The following is a 19093-nucleotide window of genomic DNA, read 5'->3' as shown; positions in this document are numbered from 1 at the left end:
AAGGAAGGAGGAGAGGTGGAGGAGGAAAGAGAGAGAGAGAGATAAAAAGCGGTAGTAAAACAGAGGTGGAAAGGTAGGCGATTGGAGGTATCCATCTGCATCTCTGCCTCTCTCCAGCGCGTCTCATTCCATTATTTCTCAGGCCGCTTTTAAAGGGACGCTTTAAAGATTTTTTGATGCGTAGAAGCAGCGAGTTTAAGAGAGAGAGAGAGGGCGCACACAAAAGAACTCGCTGCACCCAGCTACCACTGGGCTATGTCTGCTGCCACTATGGGGCTGGGTTCAACACTGGTTAAATATCAGAATAAAACAGAGTTTGCCTTTCTCTCCCCTTTTTCAGGAAAAATAAACGGTGCTTAATAGGCAAAAAAAATCAGCTCCTTGATAAACTGTTCCATATGCCACGAGTCAGTGTGTTAGAGAGAGAGGTGAGGGAGAGAGGGAGGAGAGTGGTGAGGGAGAGAGGAAGGGGGAAGAGAAAGGTGAGGGAGAGAGGGAGGAGAGATGGGGGAGAGGGAGGAGAGTGGTGAGGGAGAGAGGAAGGGGGAAGAGAAAGGTGAGGGAGAGAGGGAGGAGAGATGGGGGAGAGGGAAGAGAGAGGTGAGGGAGAGAGGGGGAAGAGAAAGGTGAGGGAGAGAGGGAGGAGAGATGGGGGAGAGGGAAGAGAGAGGTGAGGGAGAGAGGGGGAAGAGAAAGGTGAGGGAGGAGAGATGGGGGAGAGGGAAGAGAGAGGTGAGGGAGAGAGGGGGAAGAGAAAGGTGAGGGAGAGAGGAAGGGGGAAGAGAAAGGTGAGGGAGAGAGGGAGGAGAGATGGGGGAGAGGGAAGAGAGAGGTGAGGGAGAGAGGGGGAAGAGAAAGGTGAGGGAGAGAGGAAGGGGGAAGAGAAAGGTGAGGGAGAGAGGGGGGAAGAGAGAGCGAGAGAAAAAGAAAGCGGCACATGGAGACCGTCTATACAAATACACAGGGCACACAGCTAGGGGATTGTGGGAGAGAGAGAGAAACAAGAGAGGAAAGCAGAATGAGAGAGCTAGGTCTGTGTCACCCTCTCCTCTCCTCTCTAGGTCTGTGTCACCCTCTCCTCTCCTCTCTAGGTCTGTGTCACCCTCTCCTCTCCTCTCTAGGTCTGTGTCACCCTCTCTTCTCCAGTTCTGTGGCACCTTCTCCTCTCTTCTCTAGGTCTGTGTCACCCTCTCTTCTCCAGTTCTGTGGCACCTTCTCCTCTCTTCTCCAGGTCTGTGTCACCCTCTCTTCTCCAGTTCTGTGGCACCTTCTCCTCTCTTCTCTAGGTCTGTGTCACCCTCTCCTCTCCTCTCTAGGTCTGTGTCACCCTCTCCTCTCTCTCTGTGTCACCCTCTCCTCTCTAGGTCTGTGTCACCCTCTCCTCTCCTCTCTAGGTCTGTGTCACCCTCCCTCTCTTCTCCAGGTCTGTGTCACCCTCTCCTCTCCTCTCTAGGTCTGTGTCACCCTCTCCTCTCTTCTCCAGGTCTGTGTCACCCTCTCCTCTCCTCTCTAGGTCTGTGTCACCCTCTCCTCTCCTCTCTAGGTCTGTGTCACCCTCTCCTCTCTTCTCTAGGTCTGTGTCACCCTCTCCTCTCCTCTCTAGGTCTGTGTCACCCTCTCCTCTCCTCTCTAGGTCTGTGTCACCCTCTCCTCTCTTCTCCAGGTCTGTGTCACCCTCTCCTCTCCTCTCTAGGTCTGTGTCACCCTCTCCTCTCCTCTCTAGGTCTGTGTCACCCTCTCCTCTCTTCTCTAGGTCTGTGTCACCCTCTCCTCTCCTCTCTAGGTCTGTGTCACCCTCTCCTCTCTTCTCCAGGTCTGTGTCACCCTCTCCTCTCTAGGTCTGTGTCACCCTCTCCTCTCTTCTCCAGGTCTGTGTCACCCTCTCTTCTCCAGTTCTGTGGCACCTCTCCTCTCTTCTCTAGGTCTGTGTCACCCTCTCTCCTCTCTCTAGGTCTGTGTCACCCTCTCCTCTCCTCTCTAGGTCTGTGTCCTCTCCTCTCTTCTCCAGGTCTGTGTCACCCTCTCCTCTCTAGGTCTGTGTCACCCTCTCCTCTCTCTCTAGGTCTGTGTCACCCTCTCCTCTCTAGGTCTGTGTCACCCTCTCCTCTCTTCTCCAGGTCTGTGTCACCCTCTCCTCTCCTCTCTAGGTCTGTGTCACCCTCTCCTCTCCTCTCTAGGTCTGTGTCACCCTCTCCTCTCCTCTCTAGGTCTGTGTCACCCTCTCTTCTCCAGTTCTGTGGCACCTTCTCTCTCTTCTCTAGGTCTGTGTCACCCTCTCTTCTCCAGTTCTGTGGCACCTTCTCCTCTCTTCTCCAGGTCTGTGTCACCCTCTCTTTCTCCAGTTCTGTGGCACCTTCTCCTCTCTTCTCTAGGTCTGTGTCACCCTCTCCTCTCCTCTCTAGGTCTGTGTCACCCTCTCCTCTCTAGGTCTGTGTCACCCTCTCCTCTCTAGGTCTGTGTCACCCTCTCCTCTCCTCTCTAGGTCTGTGTCACCCTCTCCTCTCTTCTCCAGGTCTGTGTCACCCTCTCCTCTCCTCTCTAGGTCTGTGTCACCCTCTCCTCTCTTCTCCAGGTCTGTGTCACCCTCTCCTCTCCTCTCTAGGTCTGTGTCACCCTCTCCTCTCTCTCTCTAGGTCTGTGTCACCCTCTCCTCTCTTCTCTAGGTCTGTGTCACCCTCTCCTCTCCTCTCTAGGTCTGTGTCACCCTCTCCTCTCTCTCTAGGTCTGTGTCACCCTCTCCTCTCTTCTCCAGGTCTGTGTCACCCTCTCCTCTCCTCTCTAGGTCTGTGTCACCCTCTCCTCTCCTCTCTAGGTCTGTATCACCCTCTCCTCTCTTCTCTAGGTCTGTGTCACCCTCTCCTCTCCTCTCTAGGTCTGTGTCACCCTCTCCTCTCTTCTCCAGGTCTGTGTCACCCTCTCCTCTCTAGGTCTGTGTCACCCTCTCCTCTCTTCTCCAGGTCTGTGTCACCCTCTCTTCTCCAGTTCTGTGGCACCTTCTCCTCTCTTCTCTAGGTCTGTGTCACCCTCTCCTCTCTAGGTCTGTGTCACCCTCTCCTCTCCTCTCTAGGTCTGTGTCTCCCTCTCCTCTCTTCTCCAGGTCTGTGTCACCCTCTCCTCTCTAGGTCTGTGTCACCCTCTCCTCTCTTCTCTAGGTCTGTGTCACCCTCTCCTCTCTAGGTCTGTGTCACCCTCTCCTCTCTTCTCCAGGTCTGTGTCACCCTCTCCTCTCCTCTCTAGGTCTGTGTCACCCTCTCCTCTCTTCTCCAGGTCTGTGTCACCCTCTCCTCTCTTCTCCAGGTCTGTGTCACCCTCTCCTCTCTTCTCCAGGTCTGTGTCACCCTCTCTTCTCCAGTTCTGTGTCACCTCCTCCTCTCTTTCGTAGGTCTGTGTCACCCTCTCCTCTCCTCTCTAGGTCTGTGTCACCCTCTCCTCTCTTCTCCAGGTCTGTGTCACCCTCTCCTCTCTTCTCTAGGTCTGTGTCACCCTCTCTCCTCTCTAGGTTTGTGTCACCCTCTCCTCTCTAGGTCTGTGTCACCATCTCCTCTCTTCTCCAGGTCTGTGTCACACTCTCCTCTCTTCTCTAGGTCTGTGTCACCCTCTCCTCTCTTCTCTAGGTCTGTGTCACCCTCTCCTCTCTTCTCTAGGTCTGTGTCACCCTCTCCTCTCTTCTCTAGGTCTGTGTCACCCTCTCCTCTCTTCTCTAGGTCTGTGTCACACTCTCCTCTCTAGGTCTGTGTCACCCTCTCCTCTCTTCTCAGGTCTGTGTCACCCTCTCCTCTCTCTCTAGGTCTGTGTCACCCTCTCCTCTCTTCTCTAGGTCTGTGTCACCCTCTCCTCTCTAGGTCTGTGTCACCCTCTCCTCTCTTCTCCAGGTCTGTGTCACCCTCTCCTCTCTTCTCCAGGTCTGTGTCACCCTCTCTTCTCCAGTTCTGTGTCACCTCCTCCTCTCTTTCGTAAGTCTGTGTCACCCTCTCCTTCTAGGTCTGTGTCACCCTCTCCTCTCTTCTCCAGGTCTGTGTCACCCTCTCCTCTCTTCTCTAGGTCTGTGTCACCCTCTCCTCTCCTCTCTAGGTTTGTGTCACCCTCTCCTCTCTAGGTCTGTGTCACCATCTCCTCTCTTCTCCAGGTCTGTGTCACCATCCCCTCTCTTCTCTAGGTCTGTGTCACCCTCTCCTCTCTTCTCTAGGTCTGTGTCACCCTCTCCTCTCTTCTCTAGGTCTGTGTCACCCTCTCCTCTCTAGGTCTGTGTCACCCTCTCCTTTCTTTCTTAGGTCTGTGTCACCCTCTCCTCTCTTCTCTAGGTCTGTGTCACCCTCTCCTCTCCTCTCTAGGTTTGTGTCACCCTCTCCTCTCTTCTCCAGGTCTGTGTCACCCTCTCTTCTCCAGGTCTGTGTCACCCTCTCCTCTCTTCTCTAGGTCTGTGTCACCCTCTCCTCTCCTCTCTAGGTCTTTGTCACCCTCTCCTCTCTTCTCCAGGTCTGTGTCACCCTCTCTTCTCTTCTCCAGGTCTGTGTCACCCTCTCCTCTCCTCTCTAGGTCTGGGTCACCCTCTCCTCTATCTCCCTCAAATCCTCCAACTCCTCTTTTCTCTCTCGCTCCATTTCTCTCTTCCGACTTCCTTGTGTTGCCGCCTCACCCTCTTCGGGGTCTCTGAGTCCATCTTCCCCCTCCCTACCTCTCTTCCTCTCTCTATCCCTATCTCTCTTGCTTTCCCTCCTTCTCACCATATCTCCCCATCTCACCATATCTCTCTCTCTCTTTCCTTTTTCTATACCCCCCCCTCCCTCCCTCCCTCCATCTCAGTGAGCCAGAGAGGGTGTAGCGGGCTGGAAGAGATCAGCAGGGGGTCTGCAAAGTGCAGCAAGCTCGGGGTCAGAGGTCTGACTACTGCAGGCTGGGAGGACAAGGGGGGAAACACAGACACCCCTCACATGCACACACCACACCCCTGTGGGGCCCCCTCGCCACAGCCACAAGCCGCCCCAACACCCCTCACAACAGCCCCATTATTGGACCTAGCTCTGGCTCTGTCTGCAGTTTACGCAGCTGGGAAAGGAGGCATTGACATTGGACTGGACTGGCATTGAGCTGCCAACAGGAGGCGCTAGGCTAGGCTAACCCCACTCGCCAACTCACCACACCCTGGGAGAAAAGCTGTCTCAGTCCAACCACGGGGGCTGAGCTCAGCTGGGGTCTGGCGGGAGCTTGGCTGGGTCTCTAAAGGGCGAGACCCAGTGATAAGCCGTGGCTCTGTGCCTCTGCCCCTGCTCTCTCCTGTCTGAAAAGGCCATCAACTCAGCTCAGCCTCACTCCTTCCTGGCTAAGCTCCTGCTCCATACCAGCTGCAGGGCTACTTTTTATTGTTATTTTTGTCCAGCCACAGTTTATGTGTTTGTGTGTGTGTGTGTGTGTGTGTGTGTGTTTTAGTGTGCGTGCGTGTGTGTAACAGGCCTGCGCTCCGGGCACTTCCTGCCACTAACGGTTCGGTGGCGCAGTCACACGGGAACACAAGGCGAGCTGTATCGGAACAGAACAATGCCAAAAAAAGCTCTAATAAAAACAAACTGCAATGCTCAACTGGGGGAAATAGGCTCGTCTCCTGCTGTTCATCTGCATGGATGGACCACAGTCTGCAAACACAATGCAGTGCCCACAGGCCCACAGTCAGGGAAGGCTAGGTAACACCGGGAAAAGCTTTATTCTCATTCTGCTACTACACACAATACACTCACACACACTCCTACCCCATGGACCACCATGTTTATTACACACAAGCACGCACGCACACGCACACACTGCATAATACACACCGAACACACAACTACAGACACAATGGACCCAAACAGCCCTGGCTCATTAACTAGAGCACAAAGGATAACAGTGACATTGATGCTAAGGAAACAGAATGGACAGTAGAAAGAGAAAGGCTGCTGAAAACATCTGTTCAAGGAGAGCGAAAACAACATGAGTTCCAACTTCCAACCAACTAACACACATCAATCTCCTCTCTGAGCGACATTTCCGTAAATAACCTCTTGTAGGTGCCGTCCCAAATGGCACTATTAATACAAGTGCACTACTTTTTGACCAAGGCCCGTAGGTCCCTGGTTAGAAGTAGTGCACTATATAGGGAGTTGGGTGTCATTTGGGACGGACTCATACAGTACGTAGGCCTTATACAGCCCGAGCTTGTTGGCAAGCCTTTGGCACAAAGGAAATCACTGTCCAACTGTCTCTAATACAATCCAGCTTCCACCTGCTTCAGGGGAGCCCACAACCAAATGCTGAGATGAGACAAATGGAGGAAAGAAAAGATGACCCCACTTCAGGCTGTTCTAAGAAGCTGTTATGAGATGGAATAACACAGAATCTACATTGAACAAATATCATTATGCCAGGCAACACACACATAAAATGACAGAAACATATGCAAGTAGATGCCACCCCCCTCTCCCAACAGAGCGAGTTTTTGAAAATCAGCATGGGAGCCTTGAGGGAGGACAGTGAAATACTGGTCAATACTGGTCAGCTAGTGAAAAGAAACACAAGCAGCTCTTTGCTCTATCCAGCGCCACTCTCTCTCTCATACATAACGCAACGCTTTGGTCGGAACACTGGACTTCTTATGAACCGTGCAGAGAGAGAAGGAGAGGTTTCTCTGAAGCTCAATATCTCAAACTACAGTGCACGTCCTCTAGGGATTTTGACCCAGAAGACAGGCCAAAGTGTCTCATCTTATGTAGAGCTAGAATGTTACTGTAGAACCAGAACCGGGGACAGAAATCACCAGTGTGATCTATTCACAGGACCGCTCCTATGTGTGTGTTTGTGAGTTTGTTTAACCCTCCTTGTGGGTACCATAAGTCCTCACAAAGAGAAGTCAAACAAGGAAAATTCAGGTTAGGAATTTGGGTTAGGTATAGTTTTAGGGTTAGAGGTTTGGGGTTAAGGTTAGAGTTATGGTTATGGTTAGGTTAAGGTTGGGTTAGATTTAGGGTTAGGGAAAATAGGATTTTAGATGGGAATCAATGATTTGGTCCCCACAAGGATAGCAATACAAAACTGTGTGTGTGTGTTTTCGACTGCATACAAAATGGTGTGTTTTAAAAAGTAACCGTGTGTGTTCGTGTGTGTGTGTGTGCTGCAGAGTGTGTGCTGCAGAGGGAACCCAGGCAGCTACACTTCACAGTCCTGCGTCGATGAGTGTTTCTCTCTCTGGCCCACAGCTGCACACACAGCAGCCTCTCTCCAGCACACAGAGGGCTTTGGGAGCACCATCAAAACACAGGCCTATAACAACCCAAACTACCCCCACCCCTATCCCTGATCCCCTCATCCTCCCCATGATGCACTTAAAACACTATACCCCCCCTGCACCCCGCTTCTCTAAACATCATGCTGTGTCCAGCCCAACCCCCCACCGTTTCCCTTCAGGCCTAACACACACACACACACACGCGCACATGCACACGCACAGACAGACAGACACAAAGCCAGATGACCCATCTGCTCCTGTTCCGAAGCCCTCTCAGCTGGCCTGCCTGCATCACACCATCACAGCCCCAGCCACTGGCACGGACTCTGCACTTCTTTACTCTCCACTGCTGCCGACCGACAGGCCTGCTATAGTGCTGATACAAGACTATCACCCTCATTACACACCAGGATAGAGAGAGGGTGGGAGAATAGAGAGAGGATGGGAGAATAGAGAGAGGGTGGGAGAATAGTGAGAGGATAGAGAGAGGATGAAAGGAGGGTGGAGGAGAGAGACAGGGTCAAATTGAGGAGAAATGGAGGCTGAGAGAGAGAGAAGGATCGGAGAGGAATTAACATTTGAAGATGGAGAAGGATCCAAATTCCAAAGGAGAGCAATGAATCGTGAAAAGAGGGGCTCTTTTTTAATCTCGTCCCCAGATTGCTGCAGCAACACAAGGGTAAAATCAAACTGTTGCTCACTGAGCTGTGCAGTGAACCGCATGCATTCAAAGAGATTATTGCTTGCGAACAAAACAGGTTGAAATCAGTTGTGAATATATATGCAGGCGTTACGGAATCACCAGCAAAGAGAAAAGAGATTGATGTAACCGTGTAATTCACATGTTTGGATGGCTGTCTGCCACGCGTGGTCACTCACTCCAATATCTGCTGCGTTTACATTTCACAAGAGGCACAGTTATGACCGAATGCACTGTAGCAGCCAGACGCAGGACATGTGTTGGTGCTCCATGTCCCAGGCATGATGCAACCACCACACTGCACACAGGACAGCAAGCTTCAGCTTCACGCACGCACACACACACGCACACACACACACACACACACACACACACAGGATAATGGAGATAAAGAGAGCCAAGTGGTTACAAATCCATCTTTCGCCACTTAACCTAAAGAACGACGGCATCACAGTATTAAAAGCTCTTTATAGGCCAACCATGAGGCTGCCTGCAAGGGGGCTGAGGAGCAGTGGGGATTCTGGGGACTAGGAGGAGGGGCAGGCAGCAGGATGTGGGGCCCATTGTGTGGCAACAATGAAGAGATCAACCCGGCAGGAGCCAAATCGGACTCTCAATAGACGCTTTAGCATCTGGGGGGAGGGAGGGCGCTGAGTGTGCATGCTTCCACCACCATTTCCCCTGCCTGCCAAATGGACACACACAGGCCCTGGAGAAGTGTGGTGAATATCCCTAGACACACATGGGCACACACCCTGGAAATGTCAACACACCACCGACACCATTGGCATTGTAATTTCACTGTGGCAGTATTATTCGTTGTGCGCGTGCGCGCACACTCGCTCGCACGCACACACACACTTTAAAAACTGATCGTGGACCAGTCCTTAGGAATAAAGTCAGCACCACACAATCCAACGTGCGCAAACCCTGTTGTCCAGTCAGTCAGTCAGTCACCCAGCAAAGCAGTTCAACTGTTCTGCTCACACGCTCTAGCCAATTACTATAATCAGTCAGCTGAAGCTAACATTTACTTCATTACCGTTAAAAAGAAAGCAACAAAAAAGAACTGGTCGAATTAATGCGTTAAGCCACTGTGAACTGGATAATTGTATAATGTTTAATAACGGTAAAATAGTCCTCTCCAAAAGATCTATAGTGTGATAACAATGTACACATATCAGACACGTGATTTTCTTTCGAATCTGATCTAATTACAGTGGCTGTTTCGCAATCCAATGTATCCAAATGGCTTTAACAGTTAAGCTACGCTGTGCCCGATTTTAGACAGCATACATACTCTATTTCACTCACTACAAACGTGGCACACATACATAGAACATGTATGTCGAGAAAATAAGGAAACTGTCTACCCAGATGATTTCGAACAGCATCGAATAAATATGGTCTGAATCAGGATTTAAATGTGGTTTTGTAGGCTAAGAAAAAAAACATTTGATTCGCTTCCAACTGCTTCCCAACCGCAGTGCGCTGTTTACAGTGGACTAGTAGAGATAAAGTTGCAGCAAGAATACAATTACGTTAGGTAAAAAACAGTGTCCAGTATACATAAAACCCGGTAAGAACAGTGTAGCCCACTTTTAAAGCTTGTGGCAACAGTTGGAGCCCTGCTGACTAAGCCAACGAACGGATCAGATGTTTTTCTCATTTTTTCCCCTCTTATTTTTGGCTACTTTAAATATTCAACATTAGGCAGTCTCACGATGTATCCAACCTACAGGATAACGCTCAAAGGATTTGAATAATGTTGCAATGATTGCAAAAAAAACTTACCGTAGTATTCGTTCGCTTCTGTAAGCTTCTCTGTTCAGCAGTTGTGATGATAATAATGCAATAGGCCTACTCTCTCTTGTCAGTTCTCTCCGCAGTCGCGTAAACTGACGACAGATTCCGTATCCTTTTCCTTTCCGTTATCTCGGCTTTGTTTTTGGACGATTCAGTTAGTCATAAATTATTCCACATTCCCAACTAATGTCACTTGGTATTTGTTTGCGTTTTTCCTTTACATTTCTTGCGAAGCATCTGGAAATCAAGACATATGATGCTGTCAGTTTACATAGCGGAACTCGCTCTCTGCTCCGCTCACTCCCTCAATCGCCAGGCTCTGTAATAGGAAACCAAGAAAGAAACAATACGCAAATAAGATCCACTTCCAAAGCATATAAAACCTCTCCTCGGCGCTCTCCGACGCAGAACTGCACAACTCTCGATATGAAGAAGTTTCTGCAGAAATAAAAACAGTCAGTAGATAGAGAGAGAGGGACATCGGTTGGTCGTCGCATTAATGAACAGATATTCCGGTGGAATACCGGTTAAGTGTGCCTATACCGTTACGCTGCAGCGTGTGCCATACTTCTGTATTACGTATCACAGTGGGGACCAAGGATGACACAAAGGCACAAACAGGTCCCCGCCCATTCCCCCTGTGCAATTCCCAGACTGGGCTATTTGATAGTCCCAAAAGTCAGGTTACAGAGGAATAGCCCTTTTAATGAGTTATGGTAATTTAGGCATATATAACACACTGTATAGATATGAATATGAGTTTGATTAGGTAAATGAATATCAGATTTCTAGACCATTTTTGTGATTTGTTTTAGGAAGTGGACTTCTGTGAGGAATAAAATATATGTCTATCTGTCTGTCTAGTGATGACGAGAAAGTAAAATATTGTATGATGATATTGTACAGGTGTCGGATCTTAATTTGACCAGTTTCTCAAAGCAGGAAAATAATCCTTCAGCAAAAGGGAATGTGAATTATTGTGTGGATTATAATGGATGGACATTTTTGTAGGGTTTGATATATATTTAGTTAGGGGCAATCAAGACGGACATTTTTTTTAAATGACACATTTTTGAATTATTTTGAAACGGTGCAGGAAACTTCCTGCAACAGGGTGATTAAATGAAGATACTACAATGGTATGATGGAGGGGAAGAGAACAACAGATCTGAAAGAGGAAACATACAAAACATGGGATTATGATTGGCAGATTAGGTGGCGGGATTAGGAGGTATAGTATAGTAAAGAATCCGATCATCTCAAATACCCAAGAGATTTCATACTAATAGATTCAGACAGAAGTTTGATCTTCTTTGTCTCTTGGTATGGGAATGGATGATTAAAAGTCCTGTGTGAATGCATGTGTATTATATGTACAGTAAACTGTTACCACAGTGAGCTATAGGCATTATAATATGTCAATATTATGGGTTGTTATTCTAATAGACTCTGAAGAAGTGATTTGCATTAAGACTATAAATCCAGTAGCCTATGTTATCACAGTGGGTTAGATATTGTAATAAAGTGTTGCGTTTCTGACAGGCTCAGAGGAAATAGTTGGCTCGTGTTTGAAAATTGGCCCATAGCAGTTACAGAAATGTCAAAGTGAATTGACTAAGTCTCAGACATAAATCTCCAGACAGTGGAGATGTGTAGCTCCAAGCGTGTATGGCATAGATAGAAGGTATGTAAAGGTGAAATAGTGAAGAGGCCCATTCAACTTCAATCACTAAGTCAATTGTGTTACTTCTGTTACTTTAGTTGTGTAATGTTGATGTACTATGCCTACCAATAGGAACGGTAAACAGGTATAAGCACTCCAATCCATTGCGTGTTTTTGCTGAAATCAAACATCTGTGAGCTAGAGGGTGGAGCTACATTTGTTTTAGTTCAAGTGGCATCATTCATTCCTGTCAGATTTAATGTAGAGGCCTTTGCAGTTTGCACATGAAGCCTTGAAACAACCCTAAAAGCATAAATTAGAGCTGCTGACAAAGAGTGCAAGACACAGTGCCTTCGGAAAGTATTCTGACCCCTTCCTCCTTTCCACATTCTGTTACGTTACACCCTTATTCTAAAATTGATGAAAGAAATGATTTTCCTTAAATCAATCTACACACAATACCCCATAATGACAAAGCAAAAACAAGTTTTTAGAAATGTACATAAGTATTCAGGCCCTTTTGCTATGAGACTCGAAATTGAGCTCAGGTGCATCCTGTTTCTATTGACCGTCCTTGAGCTGTTTCTATAAATTGAATGGAGTCCACCTGTGGTAAATTCAAATGATTGGACATGATTTGGAAAGGAACACACCTGCCTATATAAGGTCCCACAGTTGACAGTGCATGACAGAGCAAAAAAACAATCCATGAGGTCAAAGGAATTGTCTGTACAGCTTGGAGACAGGATTGTGTCGAGGCACAGATCTGAGGAAGGGTACCAAAAAATGTCTGCATTATTGAAGGTCCCCAAGAACACAGTGGCCTCCATCATTCATAAACGGAAGAAGTTTGGAACCACCAACTCTTCCTAGAGCTGGCCGCCCGGCCAAACTGAGCAATCGGGGGAGAAGGGCCTTGGTCAGGGAGGTGAACAAGAAACTGATGGTCACTCTGACAAAGCTCCAGAGTTCCTCTAGGAGATGGGAGAACCTTCCAGAAGGACAACCATCTCTGCAGCACTCCAACAATTAGGTCTTTAAGGTAGAGTGGCCAGACGGAAGCCACTCCTCAGTAAAAGGCACATGACAGCCAGCTTGGAGTTTGCCAAAAGACACATAAATGAGTCAGACCATGAGAAACAAGATACTCTGGTCTGATGAAACCAAGATTCTTTGGTCTGAATGCCAAGCGTCACATCTGGAGGGACTGGGGGACTAGTCAGGATCGAGGGAAAGATGAACGGAGCAAAGTACAGCGAGATCCTTGATGAAAACCTGCTCCAGAGTGCTCAGGACCTCAGACTGGGGCGAAGGTTCACCTTCCAACAGGACAACGACTTTAAGTACACAGCCAAGACAACAGAGGAGAGGCTTCGGGAGAAGTCTCTGAATGTCCTTGAGTGGCCCAGCCAGAGCTCGGACTTGAACCCAATCGAACATCTCTGTAGAGACCTGAAAATAGCTGTGTACCTATGCTCCCCATCCAACCTGACAGAGCTTGAGAGGATCTGCAGAGAAAAATGGGAGAAACTCAACCTGTCACACCCTTATCTGTTTCACTTGTCTTTGTGATTGTTTCCACCCCCCTCCAGGTGTTGCCCATTTTCCCCATTATCCCCTGTGTATTTATAACGGTGTTCTCTGTTTGTCGGTTGCCAGTTTGTCTTGTTTGTTAAGTCAACCAGCGTTTTTTTGTATCAGCTCCTGCTTTTCTCCAGTCTCTCTTTTCTCGTCCTCCTGGTTTTAACCTTGCCTGTCCTGACCCCGTCCGCCTGACCACTCTTCCTGCCCCTGACAATGAGCCTGCCTGCTGTCCTGTACCTTTGTCCCGTCTCTGGATTACCAACCCCCCCCCCGGAACGCTTCAATGGAGAGTCAAGCACCTGTCGGGGGTTTCTAGCTCAGTGTGCCCTAATTTTGGGGTACAGCCCTCCTCCTTCCCCTCGGATCGCTCCAAGATCGCTCCTATCTTATCACGCTGATGTCCGGGAGGGCTCTCACCTGGCTACTGTTGTATGGGAACAGCAGCCGGCCATATGCGTTAGTCTGGAGGGGTTCGTGGGAGAGGTGAATAAGGTTTTTTACTCCCCATTCTCCGGGAGAGAAGCTGCCTGGGAGATAATCCAGCTTCGGCAGGACTCCTGTAGTGTGGCTGACTATGCAGTGGAATTCCGGCACGTTGGCATAGGAGAGTGCTTGGAACCAGGAAGCACTGTTCAATATGTTCCGGCACGGCATCCCGGAGGAGGTCAAGGACAAGCTTGCTGCTCGGGAGTTACCTACGGATCTCGATTCCCTCATTGCTTTGACCATCCGAATCGATGGGTGACTACGGGAACGAAAGAGGGAGAGGAAATTTGACTTCACTCGCACGTCCAGGGATTCCAGCTTGACTCCGAGTCATCATGGAAGTCCCCAATGATCCCGTTGCTGTGAGAACCCGAGGACTCCCGACCCTTCACGAGAGTCGCCAGAGACTGCTGAGTAACCGCTTCCCGAGCCTATGCAACTATCTAGAGCTGGGCTAACGCCAGCGGAACGGCAATACAGGATCAACACGAAGAGTTGTCTGTATTGCGGGACTCTTGGTCATTTTGTGTCCTCTTGTCCTCTAAAGAGATCAGGCTCACTGGTAGGAGCGAGTTCTCTGCTGGGTCATATGGAGAACTTTCCTGCCTCCCTTACTCGCACCCCTGTTCATGCTATTCTGCTGTTTAGCCAGTCTAAATCTCTCCAGGTCCTCATTGACTCTGGGGCAGATGAGAGGTTTTTTGGACACTACCCTGGCTTCCGAGCTGAATATGCCCACTCAGCCCCTCTCCACTTCCATGGATAGTAGAGCTCTGGACGTGTGCGCTACAGGCCTGTGTCACTCATATTACCACTCCCATCAACCTACGGGTGTCAGGGAATCACAGTGAGACTATTTCATTCCTACTCATCAAGTCTCCTCAGATTCCCATGGTATTGGGATTCTCCTGGCTCCAGCAACACAATCCCCTCATCAACTGGTCTACTGGTTCCATCACGGGCTGGAGTCCATTCTGCCACGCCTAGTATCTGAAGTCAGCACAACCTTCCCCGGGACATCTTCCTGCTTGCTCAGATGGTGCCCGGGACCTCTCCGCCATTCTCACCTACATTGGGGACTTCATAGCTGCAGGATTTATACATCCTTCATAGTCTCCTGCTGGCGCAGGGTTCTTCTTTGTGGAGAAGAAGGACAAGACCCTGTGCCCGTGCATCGACCCCCGGGGACTCAATGAGATAACGGTGAAGAAATGCTACCCGCTACCACTCATCTCCTCGGCCTTCGAGCTGCTCCAGGAAGTCACTGTGTTTTCTAAGCTGGATATACGAAACGCCTACCGCCTGGTGCGGCTATGGGAGGGGTGGAGTGGAAGACCGCATTCAACACGGCCAGTGGCCACTATGAGTATTTGGTCATGCCATTTGGCCTCACCAACAACCCTGCCGTTTTCCAGGTTCTGGTAAATTATGTTCTCCGTGACATGTTGAACCGGTTCATCTTCGTCTACATTGATGACATTCTCATCTTCTCTCACTCCCCCCAAGAACATGTGCTCCACGTCCGACAGGTCCTTCAACGCCTCCTGGAGAACCAGCTGTTTGTCAAGGCAGAGAAGTGTGAGTTCCATCGCTCCACCATCCCCTTTCTGGGGTACATCATCTCTGCTGGGAGTGTCCAGATGGATCCCGGGAAGGTGATAGTGGTGGTGGATTGGCCCCAGCCTTCTTCCAGAGTGCAGCTGCAACGCTTCCTGGATTCGCCAACTTCTATCGCCGCTTTATCTGGGGTTACAGCACCCTGGCTTCCCCCCTGTCAGCACTCACTTCTCCCAAGGTTCCCTTCACGTGGTCCCCTGCTGCTGACAGGGCGTTCCCTGGAACTCAAACACCGCTTCACCACTGCTCCCATCCTGGTTTATTCTGACCCTTCCCTTCAGTTCGTGGTGGAGGCTGATGCGTCGGATGTAGGAGTGGGTGCGGTCCTATCCTAGCGTTCTGCCCTGGACCTGAAGCTACATCCCTGCGCCTTCTTCTCCCATTGCCTCAACTCCACAGAGAAAAACTACGATGTGGGAAATCGTGAGCTTCTCGCAGTGAATATGGCATTGGAGGAATGGAGGCACAGGCTGGAAGGGGATGATCATCCATTCAAACCATTGGACCGACCACAAAATCCTGCAGCATCTCTGCACCACCAAACGCCTCAACTCCAGGCAAGCTAGATGGGCCCTGCTGTTCACATGGTTCAACTTCTCCCTCTCATATCGGCCGGGATCCAAGAATGTCAAGCCGGAGGCACTGTCTCACCGTTATAGCCCCATGGCTATTACCCCAGAGTCCAAGACCATCCTTCCCACCTCGTGTCTGGCAACGGTACTCAGTTGGGGTATAGGGAAACAGGTCCGGGAGGCACAGCGTTCCCAGCCTAAACCCCGGATGATCGTGCCTGACGTGGTTGGATTTCGTCAAGGTTCTCCCCCAGTCTGAGGGCAACACTGCCATCCTGACTGTGGTTGACCGGTTTTCCAAGGCCGCCAACTTCATTCCTCTCCCCAAACTACCCTCGGCAAAGGAGACGGCCCAGCTCATGGTGCAGCACGTCGTCCGGATCCATGGACTGCCCGTGGACATGGTCTCCGACTGGGGTCCTCAGTTCTCGTCCCAGTTCTGGAAGGCGGTCTGCACCCTCATTGGGTTGTCGGCCAGCCTATCCTCTGAGTTCCAGTCCAATGGCCAGTCGGAGCGAGCCAACCAGGACCTGGAGACAACTCTCTCTCTCATTGTTACGTCGACATAATCTGCATCTGGGTCTTACCTTTATCCTGATACAACCAAATACATGTGTGCCAAGCTTGTAGAGTCATACCCAAGAAGACTCAAGGCTGTAATCGCTGCCAAAGGTGCTTCAAGAAAGTACTGAGTCTGAATACTTATGTAAAAGTATTACCGTTTTTTGTTTTTTTTTGCAAAAATGTCTAAAAACCTGTTTTTGCTTTGTCATTATGGGGTATTGTGTGTAGATTGATGACGGGGAAAAACAATTTAATATATTTTATAATAAGTCTGTAACGTAACAAAATGTGGAAAAAGTGAAGGGGCCTGAATAGTTTCCCAATGCTCTGTAGATAGCCCAAATACACCACTCAGCATGTTGTGTAATACTTACCCAATATGTTGTTAGAGTGATGGAACAGTCAGGAAAAACAATAACAAGTCAAGTTAAATGCTTACAGAAATTAGGCTACAGACAGTTTTGTTTTTTCCAAAGGTTAATTTAAAGGGATAAAATATGCAGATTTGCTTGGATAGATCCTCTGACTTACAATATCTTTTTTTTTTGTAATCACTGGTTTGATAAGCCATCATAGACCTAAATGCCTTGGCATGTTCATGCTGTAAATGAAATTAATGGGAATCTATAAGCTAGCAGGGTTATGTTGTCTGCTGGAAAGAGATTCAAGGCCTGAGATACCATAGATAAACGAGAGCGAGAGAGAGAGATTTCATGTGGTGGTGAATTGGTCTCAAACGGAAACACATATGATGCAAACTGTCACGGCTGATGAAAGGAGAGGACCAAGGTGCAGCGTGGTGAGCGTACATTTTCTTTAATTAAGAAAAATGACGCAGACAAAACAATAAACAATACCAAACAAACCGTGAAGCTTAAGGCTATGTGCCATCAAACAAAGTTAACTTCCCACAAACACAGGTGGGAAAAAGGGTACCTAAGTATGGTTCCCAATCAGAGACAACGATAGACAGCTGTCCCTGATTGAGAACCATACCCGGCCAAGACATAGAGATGGAAAATCATAGAAACACAACACATAGAAATGCCCACCCCAACTCACACCCTGACCAAACCAAAATAGAGACATAAAAAGGATCTCCAAGGCATGACACAAGCTGATCTGAGCTGAATCCGTAATGTGGCAGTGTGTAATGTGGCAGTATGTAAAAACATTGTGCCAGGCAGGTCAATCAAATAATAAACAGACACATGAAACCTCTAACTGTCGCTAAATAAATCCAATGTGAAAAGATTGAAGGATGATCCGTGCGAGGCAAGCCAATGTAGGGCTTGGGTTGCACATCATAAACGTAGCAGAGATTACCAAAGGGGTGATTCACAAATCAGGTCAATGCTCCCGGTAACAAGAGAGAGACTTGGGCTGTTATATTGATGGGAGTTAAACCCTGTGGAGCTCCAGCTTCAAGGGGAGAAAATATCCCAGACGTATTATAAGCGAGATAGCAGCACACTTGAAATGCTAAATCATTTTTTTGTTCAATTCTGCTTATTTTGGTCCCAGAGTAGAGCAAGCCTGTCTTGCCAAGGTTGAATGCTGCAACAAGCTCTCACAGTCTCACATCAGAATTAGCCATTCATCCATGTTCCTCAAACGTCAAATTTCAAAGTTGCTCCAAAAGTCACATTTCTAAGTGTTTAAGGTTACGTTTAGGCATTAACTCCAAATGTTTAAGGTTAGGGTTAAGTGTGGGCATTAACTCTGAATGATTAAGGTAAGGGTTAAGTTTTGGGATAGGCTTCAAAACAAAAATCTCCGAAACAACTATCGCTGGATTCAAACATGCAACCTTCGGCACTAAAGGCAGATGCTTACATCCTTCTGCCTTCCCCACCCTCATTGCCCCAGCAAAACCAAAACCTACTTGAAGTTAACAGCGCTCACTGTTGCCCGTAGTTGCCGGTTTCAACGTCATCTCCCAACGCCCTCAGACAGGGATGGACGTGGACTACTGACTTGTATCACGTGTGACAAGGCTGTGAATTACAACCCAGTTTGAATGAATCATGAGCTGCAGTAGAAACAGTATTAGAACATGATTGAGCACATGGTGAGAAAAACAGCTGTAGAAAACAGGCCAGAACGGAGTGAGAAGTAGGGTACAGGTTCATTATGACAAAGGTCAGGGGTCAACTCCCATGAGCCTTTGCTGTGGTGGCTGCAATCACTCAGGCTGTGTCTCAAATGACACCGTATTTCCTAAGTGGTGCACTACTTTTGACCGTTCTGACCAGGGCGAAAAGGGCTCAGGTCAAAAGTAGTGCACTTAAAAGTGGAAAAGGTGCCATTTGAGACGCATCCTCACTCTACCTGGTTTTTGCTCCATTTGAAATTTCCATTACGACAAGCTAGGCTCTGGTTTATAGAGGCTACGGTTTATGAGGGAAGGTTTATGGCGTTTAAAATAACAAGGTAACTATTCTGCTTTATTTAACACAGTACCCTATTTCTTAGCATGTTAGGCCTTTTAGCTACTGTACCAGTTCATCAAAGCTTACATAATACATATTTGCAGTATTATGTATTTGTTGTATTCTACCAGGTAATTGTGGCCTAAAATCAACCTGTAGATCACAATGATTTGTAATGAATAGCTAATAATGCAGATTTTTAAATCATGACAAATAGGAATTACTGAGGTACGACCTAAGAAAGTAACATACAGTATTGACGTTTTGATCCTGAACACTGATTAAGGGATCTGTCATAAATTGCTTCGTAGGCATTTTTGCAACATTAGCTTCTTGACAGCCACCATTCTCCTCAAATGCTGACCTGTCACATTTCATTACATTGCAATTTCACGAGTAAACATTTGAGGAGAG

At 48.4% G+C, this 19093-nt stretch overlaps 1 protein-coding gene across 1 annotated transcript in view; it reads right to left on the bottom strand.

The window, feature by feature from the left end:
* sema4c (sema domain, immunoglobulin domain (Ig), transmembrane domain (TM) and short cytoplasmic domain, (semaphorin) 4C) overlaps positions 1 to 10333 on the bottom strand; it is a 61655-nt gene extending 51322 nt beyond the window's left edge. Inside the window, exon 1 of the mRNA XM_042320688.1 lies at positions 9750 to 10333. The gene's annotated coding sequence lies outside the window, so the exon portion shown is untranslated. The remainder of the gene's footprint in view (positions 1 to 9749) is intronic.
* Between the last annotated feature and the right edge of the window lie 8760 nt (positions 10334 to 19093).

The sequence above is a fragment of the Oncorhynchus tshawytscha genome, linkage group LG04 (assembly GCF_018296145.1).
Source record: "Oncorhynchus tshawytscha isolate Ot180627B linkage group LG04, Otsh_v2.0, whole genome shotgun sequence".
Classification (NCBI taxonomy): Eukaryota; Metazoa; Chordata; class Actinopteri; order Salmoniformes; family Salmonidae; genus Oncorhynchus; species Oncorhynchus tshawytscha.
The sequence above is the reverse complement of the archived record's forward strand: the minus strand, read 5'-3'. Positions and strand labels throughout refer to the sequence as shown.